The 10,515-nt window shown below is 50.8% G+C and overlaps 2 long non-coding RNA genes across 2 annotated transcripts; both read left to right on the top strand.

Moving 5' to 3' along the window:
- Positions 1-319: 319 nt before the first annotated feature.
- Positions 320-1,481, top strand: LOC135421227 (uncharacterized). The gene is made up of 2 exons (XR_010433925.1): positions 320-716; positions 1,138-1,481. It is a non-coding gene; the product is annotated as an uncharacterized LOC135421227 (long non-coding RNA).
- A 7,365-nt stretch (positions 1,482-8,846) lies between these two features.
- Positions 8,847-10,261, top strand: LOC135421226 (uncharacterized). The gene is made up of 3 exons (XR_010433924.1): positions 8,847-9,220; positions 9,642-10,050; positions 10,096-10,261. It is a non-coding gene; the product is annotated as an uncharacterized LOC135421226 (long non-coding RNA).
- The last annotated feature ends 254 nt before the right edge of the window (positions 10,262-10,515 follow it).

The following is a 10,515-nucleotide window of genomic DNA, read 5'->3' as shown; positions in this document are numbered from 1 at the left end:
GTCACACTCAGCTCGTCCTGTGTCAGTCACAGGTTTGGAAGAAACCCCGCTGTGTAGCTAAAGCAGTGGACCTACTAGAAATAATGAAATACTTTAGAAAAGGCGAAACAGTCAGATCAGAATATGAGAAAGCTCTGCTGTTGGCTGCACTGTTCCTTAGATGAGGCGAGTAGGTGCTGATGGAGTCTGTCCTGTGTCTGGGATCCACAAGCAGCTTTCTGTCCCCTTAGAGCAGGTGTTCATTGCTGGGTTTCTGTGCAGATAGAAACCTTACCTTTAGCAAGCTGCTGTGCTGTGTGTGCCTGCAGGTAAGAAAAGCTGGGAGTGCAGTCCCTCTGCTTTGATTGCTGTGTCCCTTTGGTAGTGATTTTGGAGGGGAATCCCAGAGCCATTTGGTTTGAAGGGGACCTTCAAAGGCCAGCCTGTCTTCCGTGGGCAGGGACACCTTCCACTGTCCCCGGTTGCTCCGAGTCCCGTCCAGCCTGGCCTGGAACACGTGCAGGGATGGGGCAGGCTCAGCTTCCCTGTGCAGTGTGCTCTAATATCTCTCCACTGGCATCCTGAAAAATGTTGTCAGCGTGTTTTGTTGGCCGACGGTAAGCAGGACCTGGGTGAAAAGGACATTCTCTGAGGTGCTGGGAGAAGGAGGACTCGTGCGGGCACCTCCAGAGACAGCGGGAACGGGAGCGTGCTGCGGAGAAGGAAAATTCCAGGGGGTGGGTGCCAAGAAATTTGTCCTTCCCTTGCCCTGTGCTCTGCACTTAGCAATGGGTCAAGTGCAGAAGTTTCCTGGGGACCCTGGGAAATGATGCCGGGTCTGCTAAGAAAAGTGGGGCCAAGGGAGCAGGACCTGGGTCTGCGAGCGTGGGAGAAACAAGGGCCGGGTCATCCTCTGCTTCCAGGAGGGAGGGCAGCAGGAAAGGCCACGGACTAAAGCACTGAAGTGCCGTTCCCCAGGGAGCCCCTGCCCAGCACTGAACTTGCTTGTGCACTTGCTGTCCCTTTGCCAGCGGAGCCGAAGCGTCGGGTGCGGGTGCCGGGGGGATGGAGCTGCCAAGGACAAACTGGGAGGGTGTTTGCGAAGGAAGGGGGGAGAAGGAGCTCTTGATGTGCTTTTTTTACTTCTTCATCCCACAGAATTGCCACGAGAGGAAATACTTCAGAGGGGCTTCCCTCCAGCTAAGCCCTGAATATGCCAGGAGGTTTCAGCCGGGAGGAAAGGAGCTGTGGAAGAAAAGCAGCCTAAAAATAGCCAGCGGGGATCATCAGGTTTTCCAGCCAAGAAGAACAAGGAGAGAGATGAGGGAATCGGGTTCCAATTCCTAATGATTTGGTGGGTGCAGGAATGATTTCTGTGTGTTTTCCAGTCCCTTTTGATTCCTGAGATGATTTTAAAATGATGGCTTTAGCAATCAACTAAATCGGAGATGTTGTTTTTGAGAGGAAATGATGCCAAATAAATGCAGAGTTTTGGGTCAGTTTTTGGGATGATTTGAGTCAGTTTTTGGGGTCAGTTTGGGGTCATTGTTTGGGGTGATTTGGGTCAGTTTTGGGTCAGCTTTTGGGGTGATTGGGGTCAGTTTTGGGTCAGCTTTTGGGATGATTTGGGTCAGGTTTTGGGGTCAGTTTTGGGTCAGCTTTTGGGGTGATTTGGGTCGGTTTGGGGTCAATTTTTGGGGAGCACTGGGTGTTACTGGTGGTTGTTGGGGAGCACTGGGTGTTACTGGGGAGCACTGGGAGAGCAAATGAAAAATAAAGGGAATAAAAAATAACCGAAATAAAAAAGGAAATATAAAATAGAAAAGAAAATTAAAAAAAAAAAAAGGCAAAAAAACTAAAAAGGAAATAAAATGAAAATGAAATAAAAGAGAAAAAAAAAACAAAAAACCCCCTTCTTGGGCACCCCGTTTCCTCTCCTCCCCCCCCCCCCCGAACCGTAAATTGCGGGGTCATCACCCCTCAAATGTGAGAAGGGGACCCCAAAATGTGGGTGAGGGAACCCCAGGGAGCCGAAAAAGTGGAGGGGGAGCCGCAGTAAGAAAGCGAAGCCGGGCGGTCGGGCGGCGGGGTGGGGGGGGAGCCAAGGTGGCGACGCCGGCGCGTGCGCAGTCGTTGGAAAGACGCCGGCGATCACGTGGTAACTGAGGGCAGCCAGGAGAGGGACCGGCGACGCATGCGCGGTGGCTCTCGTGCCGGTGCAGCGCTCCCTGGTCGAGTTAAGGGCCGGTTCCGGCGGCAGGGCGGGACTCGCGGTCTCCCGTCCCTCCCGGGGTGTGTGTGGGGGGAATAACATGAAGATTTTTCGGGGTGAAAGCGCGGAAATTAGCGAGGAGGGACGCTAATTTGGGTAAACCCGGTCCCCGGAAGTAGAGAGCGACCGGAAGTCCTCCAAAGCCCCGGCCCGGAAGTCCGCCAAGCCCACAGTAAAGATGGCGCCGCCAGGACCGGAACGACCACACTAAAGATGGCGGCCCCGGCCCGGAAGTCCGCCAAGCCCACAGTAAAGATGGCGCCACCAGGACCGGAACGACCACACTAAAGATGGCGGCCCCGGCCCGGAAGTCCGCCCCGAGGCCACACTCAAGATGGCGCCGCCAAAACCGGAACTTAGCCGAGGCCACTCTAAAGATGGCGGCGAGAGGCCCCCTCGCTTTAGAGAGGCGTTTATCCTGTTGCCTGACCTCCGCCGCCACCCGGACCCCCGCCCCGCGCCCGCAGCGCCGTCTCGCCGCGCCGCTTCCCGCTGTGGGGACAAGGCGGGGCGCTCGGCGGCGCCGGGCGCGGGCGGCAGGTTCGTGGGCGGCGGCAGGCACCGGCGACGGCAGCCCCCTCTCGGCGCCGCGGAGCGCGGCGGTCGCCGCGAGAAGCCCAGGCACCGCCCCCCTTCCGCTCCGCTCCGCTCCCGCTCCCGCCCCCGTCCCCGCCCCGCTCGGTCCCGCCGTGGCCTGGAGATGCTGTCGGGGCTGCGCCGCCGCCTTCCCCCCCTGGAAGCGACCCACGGCGGCAGATCCGACGGAGATCGTCCCCGGGGTAACCTGGGCGCTGTGGGGGGGCGCGGCGGTGGGGGGGCGCGGCGGGGGGGCGCGGCCGCTCTTCTGCCTCTCCCGCGGCCATCGGCGACCGCAGGCAGGGGAAGCGACAGGCAAGTTTCTCGCCTCTGCGGAGAAACTTGCACCTGCGTGCCGCCGCAGGGCCGGGTTCGGATGTGCCCTGGCATTGCGCCCCCCCCTCCCCCGCGGGGAGGGTCTGCGCTGCCTCGGGGCCCCTGTCTGTGCTGCCGGGAGAGAGAAATCCTTTGGGAAGCTGGGCTGGAAACAGCAACTCTGTGAATTGCTCAGCTTTTCCTAGGCAAGGGCAGGTTTTAGGGAACAAAGGCCCGTACTCGCGAAAGGCGCCGCGGGTCTCGCCAAGGGGTGGGGGGGGGCGCGCGGCTGCGGCGCCGCGCGCGGCTGCAGTGCCGCTCCCGGCCGTGTCCGCCAGGCGGCGACTGTGAGGCCCGGCCCGGCGCTCGGGGGCGCTCTCGCAAGCGACGCCCCCGGGAAAGCGGCGGGCTTTGGGCGCTGCCGGCCTTCCCCCGGAGCGCCCGGGCTGGCCCGGCGCCTGGCAAAACCTCTGAGGGAAAAGGCAAGCAACAGCTGCGCTTGTTCTGCCGTTTCTTTAGCCAGGGACTGGAACACAGACAAAATCAAGGGGCTCTTTGACCTGTGCAGGCTCCGAGCATTTTTCAGCCTTCCCTAGCAGGGCATTCTCACCCTCTGAAAAGCTGAAAGGCTTTAACAGCTGGAGACGCGCCTGCAGCTGTGCAGATTAATGTAGTTTCTTTGAGGAAACGAAGGGGAAGTTTTCCTGTTGTGAGCCTAAATACCGAGTCTACTCTGCTTTTTCAATCAGGTGACGAAGCTTATGGAAAAAAAGACCAAAGGCCTCGAGGTGAGTACATTCTACCGAGTTCTGCTTTTCTGGGATCGGTTTGGGAAAATCACGTGAAATTCTAAAAAGCTTCTCTCCGTGTTTTCTAGTTGTTTTTTCAGCCTTGGTCTAAGTTTCCTGTAGAAAAGGGCATAGAATTATTAGAACAGACAAACTAGACCTTCTCGGGAGAGATGGAAGAAAAGGCTGCTGATTGCAGTTCTGCTTTTCTTGTCTTCCCTTCGACTGTCATTTTCTCTCCCCTGCTGTTCAAATAGGCAGCAATTAATTGCTCTGCTGAAGAGTTTGCTGTGCTAAGTGTCTGTCAAATTGACGCCTTCAACTCAAGACAGCACCTGCTCCTTAGTTACAAAAAGTTCCTCCCAGGAAATTTCCAGGCGTGCCCATAAATCTCCTCGCTGTTTGTTTGGGAGAACAGGGTTTTCTCGTCTGTAACAGAATAGTCGTGGCATTTGCTATTGAATGCTGGTGGCAATCTAGTCAGAAGAGGACCCCGTGCTTCACTAATTTTGCCTTTTTGTTGTTGGGGGTGACTTCTTCCCAGGGATGTTCTTCTTGATCCCCCGGGGCAAAGGGAGGTGTCAGCGTCAGGAGCCATCCTAACTGGGGCCCTGGTAGGTCAGTGCTTTTTGTGTGACTGGACGGTGAAGCTGTCTGTGGGAATGACCTGGCTAGTGCTCAGTGTAGTCCTAATTAAGGTGTCTTTTACTCCGTGTTCCCAGGCTCCCTGTTTTCCTTCGGTCGCCGTGGGTGTGCCGGACGCCTCTGGCAGGACTAACCCTGTGGCTTTTATGTCCAACGTGCTGTGCTGTGTGTGCCTGCAGGTAAGAAAAGCTGGGAGTGCAGTCCCTCTGCTTTGATTGCTGTGTCTCTTGGGTAGCGATTTTGGAAGCGGCGCCCGCGCAGAGCGAGGCGTTGGCCGGGCCGGCGCCTGAAGCGCTCGGGGCCGCCGGGCAGGGCAGTGCCCGGCTGGTGGGTGCCTGGCAGAGAGAAGAGCCTGGCCCTGGGAAGGCAGGAGCCTGGTCTCGAGCTGCTCTGGACCGCTGTGGGGATGAGTTTGAAGTTTTGGGATCGCTTGTTTCTGTCCCTACCTTCCCACTGAAAACAATAACTTAAGAAGTTCTCCTCTGGACTGGTCCAGAGAAATTGTGGAGTCTCCATCCCTGGAGATGCTTAAAACACTTTTGCTCAGGCAAAGTTGTGAGCAACCTCTTCTGCCTAATCCCGCTTTTTGAGCAGGAGAGACTGGACTAGATGATCTCCAGAGGTATTGTCCAACCCCCACCATTCTGTCCTTCTGTAAAGGGGCTTTGCACTGCCCTTTGGAACTGTAATCTGTTGATGACCTGTGTTGAGGTCACGCTGCAGCTTGTTACACTGCAGCTTGTCACACTGAATGGCAGCCTGAATAATTTAATATTGAACTGTGATTAATCACAAGATGAAAGCTCAGATAGGCTGGTAAGAGGCAGTGTTCTTTGCTGCAGCATTTCCCACCTGAGGTAATTTTCCTTGTTCTGAAAGTGTCAAGTACAGTTGGGCAATGTACTGCATAGGAAGAAGGGAAAGAATCTCCAAAGCAAATAAATGAACAAAAAAACCCTTTATATTTGCTTGTGCAAGAAGAAGATTGTTATTCCACTCAACCAGGTTTTGAGAGGACAAATTAATTGTTTCTCTGACAACAGTATACACTGGAGGCTGTTAATGATCCCATAGTCTGTGCTAAAGGTTTTAGCTGATTGTGTTTGTCATCAGCTTTTACTAAAGAAAAAGCAAGCCTTCTCGGCTGTGTGGATATTACAGGAACGAAATGATTCCATTCATGTAGATAATGATAACAGAGCCAAACCAAAACTATTGTGAGTGTCCTATGTGGAACAATATACAGAATTTCAAAAGGGATTGTAGTGGTCCCATATACAGAACTAACATACTTCCTGTTCCTTATTTGCTGATCAGGTCATGTTTATCTGCCTGTCAGGACTGTTGGAGCACTGGATGGAGAGCAGGTCATATGAGGAGGATTACGGAGTAAAAGGCAGCTTGTACTGAAGTGCAGGGAAAGTATAAATATTTATATATATTGGCACAGCGCCTGGCCTTAATGCTTAAAATCCTTTGGAGAGCTGTCTGCATATTTACTGTATTAATGATCAAATGCAAGGCTGTGTTGGGAAAGGTCTTCCATTTGGAAGTCAGTAGTTGAGACTGTCTTGCCTATGAAAAAGAGGGAGAATTTTCGTTAGAGGGTGTAGGATTCTGGCTGGTAATAGTCTTAATTCAAGGTATTTTTAGAGAATTGATTTAATACAAGCAGAACAAATGGCCAGAAGTGTAATGAGAGACAAGTTGAAATTAGAAAGTAGATGTGCATTTTGAATGTATTGTCATAGCAACTGATTAAATTCTCCCTCTCTTGCTGTTCTGGGGACCTTTTAAATGTGCTTTGGCTAAATAAAAAGTTAGACTATTAGACTATTTCAGAGCCAAAAGGTCAGTTCTTGTTGTCTCTTTTGCACTTTAATTCTAGTACACTGATACTTGCTAACCACGTATAACCCTAGATGCAGAATGAGAACTTGGGTTATTAACAATAAACAAGTAAACAGCAGAAAGACTTGACCTTTCTTTTGAATTGCCCTACAGTGTTACAAAATACCAAACAAACCTCCTTCCCCAAAGAAACGCCCCCCAAAATGCCCTAACAACTCACCAAACACAAAATCACCGACAACCAAAAAGCAGAAGTAACAAACATGAACAGCAAGTGGAGGAAGAGTTTGAAAGCGGGCTGGACAGAAGCAGAAGTGTTACTGCCCACTCTTAGGCCACTGTGCTGATTAAATGGGTGTTGTTAGGTTTAGATTAGTAGTTTGTTGTTGTTGGGTTTTTCGGTGGTGTTGATTTTTTTTGTTGTCGTTGTGGGGGATTGTTTGTTTGTTTGTTTTTATTTTGGTTTTTTTTCTGTATTAAAAATCTGGCTCAGTTACTCTCTAGTTCTGGTGTGTTCTCTTTTCCAGGTGGTTGGTGTTTCTGCAGTGTTTGGCACAGGACTGGGGGAGATTTTTACCCAGCTTTCTAAAGCTGTAGATGAATAGGAGAGGTAAGGGGATAACTTCTGGTCCGCGACCCAGTGACCACTTCCTGAAGGTCCTGATTCATGAGTCTGCTCCTTTGATTTGAAGGAGTGTACAGTTGCCATAGCCAAGGTAGCTTAGGGTGTCCAGTATCAGCATAAAAAGCAGCAGTAAAAAGGAACTATTCAGAGATGAATTTTTGTGCTGTTCCGTGAAAAAGTAAAAGCTATCTGTGCCAGCAAGTCTGTGAAGTAATTTTTTTCTTGTAGTTCCATACCAAGTTTTGAATTGTTGCTGTTTTAATGAAGTATGTTCATTGATTTTGCATCCATTGGTTTCAGAATCCAAATCTGGGGAAAAAAGTACTGTCTTTCTGAAATGTCTCTCAAACATGAAAGCCTAGAGAAAACTTTTTTTTGTGAGTAAAAAGAAGCCTCCAGGATGATCCTTATGCAATACAAATCATGTGTTTTTCAGACTGAATGCACTCCCTTTATTCACCTTTTCAGAGAGTATCGGCCAGAATACGAGCGCCTGAGAAAAACACTGGTAAGTGTTTTTAGCTGTTTTACACCTGAACAGTGTATCTTGGGTCACTTTTGTGCACACAATTGCCTTTATGTTGAGAGGGTCTAACATTTCATTTACTAGTCGTACTCACTGTGGGAAAACTCCTGTCCTGAAGGAGTCCACCATTTGCCTTTTTTTTCCTAGATGTGGTGGAGCATATCTTTACAAAACTAAAGATTTTGTAAAACAGATGTTGCTCACTGGTTTAGTGCTAGTATTTGAGCTAATTGTGTGAAAATGATTGGGAAATAAGATTGTGTCTTCCATTCAGATGGACAGAGAGTTCTTAAAAATAAATTTCCAAAGGGATTTGTTGAGACTATCCCTGTATCTTCCTGCACCAGTGAAGAGTACTAGTTTGACTTAGTAAGAAAGGCTGAATTGCAGTGCCAAAATCAGTAGCTCTGCTCACCTTGAGTTCTGGCTGTCCAAAGGACAGTTCTCTGCAGGCACAGCTACACAGAGTTTGGCTTCCCGGCGCTGCTGAAAACGTCCTAGAATCCCACCTGACTGGAGGTTGCTTTCCATGCTTAGTCAGAAGTTCTGTGTAACCTGAGTTGAAATGTAAGACCTGCGTAGTGACTTCTGCTCTCTGACTGGGGGACAGGCTGCTGGGTTTGGGTGAGGTTTCTCTTCTCCTGATGTTTTAAATGTTCTCAGAATCCACATGTAAATCTTTGTCTACGGGAGAAAGCTCAAAATAAACAAAAGAGAGAGCAGCTGGAACACTTGTGGAAGGACATGGGCAGCGTGTGTGTGCAGGGCAGCACACTGGCAGGTACCTCCCCAGGAAGATAAAGTTTACTGCAGAAGTTTTCTGAAGAGTTTGCCTCGTGAAGTAGTACAGTGCTTCTTTGTCCTCACAGCAGAAATGTGAAAGCAGCTCCATGTTAGAGGAGCAGGGCTTTAGTTCCTGTGGGATTGGTCACACTCAGCTCGTCCTGTGTCAGTCACAGGTTTGGAAGAAACCCCGCTGTGTAGCTAAAGCAGTGGACCTACTAGAAATAATGAAATACTTTAGAAAAGGCGAAACAGTCAGATCAGAATATGAGAAAGCTCTGCTGTTGGCTGCACTGTTCCTTAGATGAGGCGAGTAGGTGCTGATGGAGTCTGTCCTGTGTCTGGGATCCACAAGCAGCTTTCTGTCCCCTTAGAGCAGGTGTTCATTGCTGGGTTTCTGTGCAGATAGAAACCTTACCTTTAGCAAGCTGCTGTGCTGTGTGTGCCTGCAGGTAAGAAAAGCTGGGAGTGCAGTCCCTCTGCTTTGATTGCTGTGTCCCTTTGGTAGTGATTTTGGAGGGGAATCCCAGAGCCATTTGGTTTGAAGGGGACCTTCAAAGGCCAGCCTGTCTTCCGTGGGCAGGGACACCTTCCACTGTCCCCGGTTGCTCCGAGTCCCGTCCAGCCTGGCCTGGAACACGTGCAGGGATGGGGCAGGCTCAGCTTCCCTGTGCAGTGTGCTCTAATATCTCTCCACTGGCATCCTGAAAAATGTTGTCAGCGTGTTTTGTTGGCCGACGGTAAGCAGGACCTGGGTGAAAAGGACATTCTCTGAGGTGCTGGGAGAAGGAGGACTCGTGCGGGCACCTCCAGAGACAGCGGGAACGGGAGCGTGCTGCGGAGAAGGAAAATTCCAGGGGGTGGGTGCCAAGAAATTTGTCCTTCCCTTGCCCTGTGCTCTGCACTTAGCAATGGGTCAAGTGCAGAAGTTTCCTGGGGACCCTGGGAAATGATGCCGGGTCTGCTAAGAAAAGTGGGGCCAAGGGAGCAGGACCTGGGTCTGCGAGCGTGGGAGAAACAAGGGCCGGGTCATCCTCTGCTTCCAGGAGGGAGGGCAGCAGGAAAGGCCACGGACTAAAGCACTGAAGTGCCGTTTCCCAGGGAGCCCCTGCCCAGCACTGAACTTGCTTGTGCACTTGCTGTCCCTTTGCCAGCGGAGCCGAAGCGTCGGGTGCGGGTGCCGGGGGGATGGAGCTGCCAAGGACAAACTGGGAGGGTGTTTGCGAAGGAAGGGGGGAGAAGGAGCTCTTGATGTGCTTTTTTTACTTCTTCATCCCACAGAATTGCCACGAGAGGAAATACTTCAGAGGGGCTTCCCTCCAGCTAAGCCCTGAATATGCCAGGAGGTTTCAGCCGGGAGGAAAGGAGCTGTGGAAGAAAAGCAGCCTAAAAATAGCCAGCGGGGATCATCAGGTTTTCCAGCCAAGAAGAACAAGGAGAGAGATGAGGGAATCGGGTTCCAATTCCTAATGATTTGGTGGGTGCAGGAATGATTTCTGTGTGTTTTCCAGTCCCTTTTGATTCCTGAGATGATTTTAAAATGATGGCTTTAGCAATCAACTAAATCGGAGATGTTGTTTTTGAGAGGAAATGATGCCAAATAAATGCAGAGTTTTGGGTCAGTTTTTGGGATGATTTGAGTCAGTTTTTGGGGTCAGTTTGGGGTCATTGTTTGGGGTGATTTGGGTCAGTTTTGGGTCAGCTTTTGGGGTGATTGGGGTCAGTTTTGGGTCAGCTTTTGGGATGATTTGGGTCAGGTTTTGGGGTCAGTTTTGGGTCAGCTTTTGGGGTGATTTGGGTCGGTTTGGGGTCAATTTTTGGGGAGCACTGGGTGTTACTGGTGGTTGTTGGGGAGCACTGGGTGTTACTGGGGAGCACTGGGAGAGCAAATGAAAAATAAAGGGAATAAAAAATAACCGAAATAAAAAAGGAAATATAAAATAGAAAAGAAAATTAAAAAAAAAAAAAGGCAAAAAAACTAAAAAGGAAATAAAATGAAAATGAAATAAAAGAGAAAAAAAAAACAAAAAACCCCCTTCTTGGGCACCCCGTTTCCTCTCCTCCCCCCCCCCCCCGAACCGTAAATTGCGGGGTCATCACCCCTCAAATGTGAGAAGGGGACCCCAAAATGTGGGTGAGGGAACCCCAGGGAGCC

The sequence above is a fragment of the Pseudopipra pipra genome, chromosome 13 (genome assembly GCF_036250125.1).
Source record: "Pseudopipra pipra isolate bDixPip1 chromosome 13, bDixPip1.hap1, whole genome shotgun sequence".
In the NCBI taxonomy this organism is placed as follows: Eukaryota; Metazoa; Chordata; class Aves; order Passeriformes; family Pipridae; genus Pseudopipra; species Pseudopipra pipra.
The sequence above is the reverse complement of the archived record's forward strand: the minus strand, read 5'-3'. Positions and strand labels throughout refer to the sequence as shown.